Raw genomic sequence first — 4221 nt, 5'->3', positions numbered from 1 at the left:
GCTGTAGTTAACAAAGATGTCTCCCAGGGTAAGTTCTGAATACCTGGCACTTCCAGGCTTCTCCCTGGTGTTAAATTCCCCTCCAGCAGTGAGAGGTGCCTTGCAAGAAAAGTTCAAATCTTTGGAAAGTGCATCCTCTTAAACATCGTGTTACAGGCCCCCTGGGCTTTAGGGATCTTCAGTATTATACCAGTCAGCTGTATCTTCTTTTATGAGTTTTAAACATGAATGACTGTAAATGCTTCAGGGTCTAAAAGTAAAGCGCCTACGCAAGATCAAGGCTTTGAAGTGACTTATTTATTTATTTATGTGCTTCTTAATTAAAAAATGTATCATTGCTGGCCTGTAAGAAGCTTGGGAGCTTTGTCCCTCTTAACAAATGCTCTCTCGCTAGTCCCAGGGGCTGGTGGGAATATGAGGCATTTCTACTCTGAGATGCTACCCAACACTAATTCGATTTGAAATTTGGTTTGAAGATTTCCCCTACATATTCCCTAGGGCAGGTCACAGAGACGACCTGAAATCCAGCACCTTCACCTTCAGATGTATATAATAAAAGTCAGCAGGTGATGCAGTGACTTCTACTCCATAGGTGAGGTTCTTTACAGCAATTTAAATACATTACTAGCAAATTAAATTATTTTTCATGTTACTGTCTAAAGGTCCTACTACATATTTTTCTTTACAGATTACAATCCAACTGTTCAAGAACACACTAAGAACAAAAACCAAAGAACACACAATGGAAAGACAAATGTGTGACACAAAGGCAGCCTTGCTTAGTTCCCAGAAGTTTACCACAAACTTTGATAAAAAATATATTCTACTTTTAGTTCATGTTTCTCATGGTCCACCAGAAAAAAAGAACTACTAAGAAATATGTTGAGAAAAACCCGAATGGACAGGACTTCATGCGTCAAGACCACCTTTTCCTTAATCTTTCCTGATATTAGAAGAGTTGATTTGCATTCAGAAGAAAACCAAAAAAATAAACCAAAACTTGAATCTTCAACTTGTAGCAGAAAGAGTTATGACTGGCTTTACCTCCAAATAGGAATGATCCTTTAAAGTTCCATTTCAAGACTCTGTAATGAAACTAGACCAACTACCAGGCTTTGAAGATCAATTGACACTCTACAAAACAGCTGTAGAAAAAAGGCAAATTTCAGCTTTTACTCTGGCTTTAGTCATGAAGAAAACTACCCTGAAATTAAGTTCTGGTATTTTACAGTATAAATGTAACACACACACACACACACTTTCTGTACTGGGGCAAAGCTCCAGCTGCTACGTGCTGCTCGTTCAAAGGGCAAGACGCTTTTCTGAGAACACTCAGCTCAGCTGGGTGCTGCCCAGAGCACAACACACCCAACTGCACGGAAAGAAAAAAGTATGTGAGAGAAAACAATTCTGAAGACAAGCCATTCAGCTTTCTTCTGCACTAAACATAATTCAACCATGCAGATTTCCCCATGAAAAAACACCAAGAACAGCAACAGATTCAGCTGGTTTTCCTCCCAAGGTCAAAGGTTCACCAGCCAGCCTGGGTACACCACAAGGTAAGAGAACTGCAGTCTGCCAGAAGCACCAATTCTCTTGAACAACCTCTTTTCAGCTACTTAAACACATTCATTTGCAATAGGAAATAAACTACTTAGGTATGTATGTATATTCTGAATTCAAGCTACCAAGCCAGGGTGACCCAAAGCTGAGAACAGCTCTCAACACTTCCTCATAACCTGTAAGCAAAAACAAGCATAGAATTGGTTGCACTTCTGTTAAATAGCTACATCCTCTTTGGCATTCCTAAAGCACCAACCATCTCTGCGTGCAGATGCCAATACTTATTTTATAAACTTGGAATGGTGGGGGAAGATTATCTAATAGCACATTTCCCATATCTTGATTGTAAATCATAGCTTGTTCTGAGTGATTGCCTTCTGCCTCTATGTCTGAAGTAATTAACTTTGGTGTTCCAGACATGGCATATGCACTTTCTTTAGGAATGTGTGTTGTATTATCACTTTGCCTGAAAATAATGACGACTGTGGTGTTAAAAGACAGAACTTTCATTAGCTATCTCCAGTGAGATTAAAAAAATTCAAACTAAGACTAAAACCTACACCTGAAAAGGCAGTCACTGAAAACCCTGGGGTCAAATGCTCACTCTCAGCTTACCCTTTCCTGGACCACTGTCCTGACTGGCTTTCCTACCTGGGACAGGCATCACAGTGCTAGATGTAGAGAAACCAAGAAGATTACTCTATAGGATGATAAAGGAAAAAAGAGAGAAGTCTGAGGGTCAAAGAGTTCAAAAATGTAAGAACGAGGGACCAAAGGGGAGCCTCAAACAAGGCATCTCTGACACCATTTCCCAAAGAAACGTAAGAAACCAGCAGATGCCACCTGACCCCTCTTTGTTTGGAGACAGGACAGCAAAAGGGAGTGGAAAGAAGTCCTATCCACTGTTGGGGTTCCCCCAGTTAAATTTCCTTCTCATGGAGCTCTAGCGTCCAGCCTGACAGAGCCTGGCAAAGGTTAATGGTGAGTTCCTTGACGTGGTGGGTATATTGGGCAAGATAGACTCAGCACGGCTGTCCTTCCATCATCTCTCATCCCAGTGGCTGAGGAAATTATGGAAATGGTGAGCAAAACCTCAGGCATCTCTCCTTTTACAGCTAAAACTTCACAGGTAAGGAAGTCTTCTGAGCAACTGCAAGACTACTATAGGAGAAGGAATATTACTAATAACATAATGGATCCCACAGGTGAAAAAAAACCCCATCAAAGCCTATATGCCCCTACAGCTCCAAGGCAAAGAACACTGGTAGGTTTGTAACGTAGGCTATGCAAGGATAGGGTAGGATTATGATTAAGTCTTGAGAAAGCGCCTTTTTCAAACCAAGGTAAAAAATATATAGTATGAAGAGTAAGCCTATCAACTGTGGTCAGGAATCAGTGGGTGTCTGCTACAGAACTGTAATAATTTAAGTACAAAGCAGTAATCACAACTGTACATTAGAATTTCTATCAGATATATTACAAAATTGAAAGGAAAAAAGACCATGATGGGAAGCATGAATGCTACCACTGCAAAAGAAAGATGAACAGCTTTTGTAGAAGGAGGATACTTCAGGGCCATTTTGATGCTCATCATTTTTAACACAAGGAAGAAATTATATCAAAAAACCCAAATGCGATATCCAATTTCAGTGTCATGCAGAAAATAAGCATGTAGATAACTCACAGCAGTTCCCCATGGTGAGGCAAAGCAGTCAATTAATCATACTTTATACATTCTATGTGCCAACAACTTTTTTTTTACCACTGGACTCAGAAGCCGATAAGAAAGGACATGAAATACTAACAGACCGACTCCAATCATCCTGACAAAGACAGAACATGAAATCCTACAGAAAGGTCCAAGTAGTAACTTTGCTTTTAGATCTTTAAAGAAGATGCAATACGATGACGTTCAGTTTGCTCACAGAAATCCTCTTAAACTCTTCTCTGGTATGTACGACCAATGTGCTTTGCATCTTAGAATTAAATCAACTGTATGTTATAATGTTAACTGATCTGTGAAAGGGTTATGCATTATGGAAATAGTAAAGTGAGAAGGAGAAAGCTATCCAGAATGGAGAAAAGGCTCAAAGGTTGTGGCTCAGACATGACTGGAACCAGATAAGGAGAAAAGGAGCCATTTAGAATTGGGTATACATTGAAGGGGTATAGGATCACAAGTAGCCTTCCAGAGGATTTTATACCCTGCTCCTGTATTATCTTACTGAATAAACCAAATTACTTAATCTATTCAGAGAGCAACTCTTCATTAATGACAATATAAATGCTTTTCTTGATGCACAAGATTAAATTAGCAGTCTAAGTAACTAAATGGTGATAGCTCTATGGCTATCACCATAGAAAAAGGGCTACAGCAACAATTTGTACAGTCAATAGGAACTGAGCAATAAAAAATGCAAAAAGCCACACTTAGGGCATAGAATAGGACAAAAGGACTTTGTTTATCAGTGCAAACCCTAGAGGTGTACAAACGTTAGCTGATGCCAAATCAGAAGAGTAATTACGGCTGGCAGTACAGCATGTCTTACCACCTCCCTCTCCTCCCCAGGAACAGGCGTGCTTTGGGACTGAGTGCCTGCTCTGATGCTCCAGGATTAACAGTTTTTAGATCCCCAATTCCAGGACTTCTGGTATTCT

Source organism: Mesitornis unicolor, unplaced genomic scaffold (assembly GCF_000695765.1).
Source record: "Mesitornis unicolor isolate BGI_N332 unplaced genomic scaffold, ASM69576v1 scaffold22845, whole genome shotgun sequence".
Taxonomy (NCBI): domain Eukaryota; kingdom Metazoa; phylum Chordata; class Aves; order Mesitornithiformes; family Mesitornithidae; genus Mesitornis; species Mesitornis unicolor.
This window is presented reverse-complemented; position numbering follows the sequence as displayed.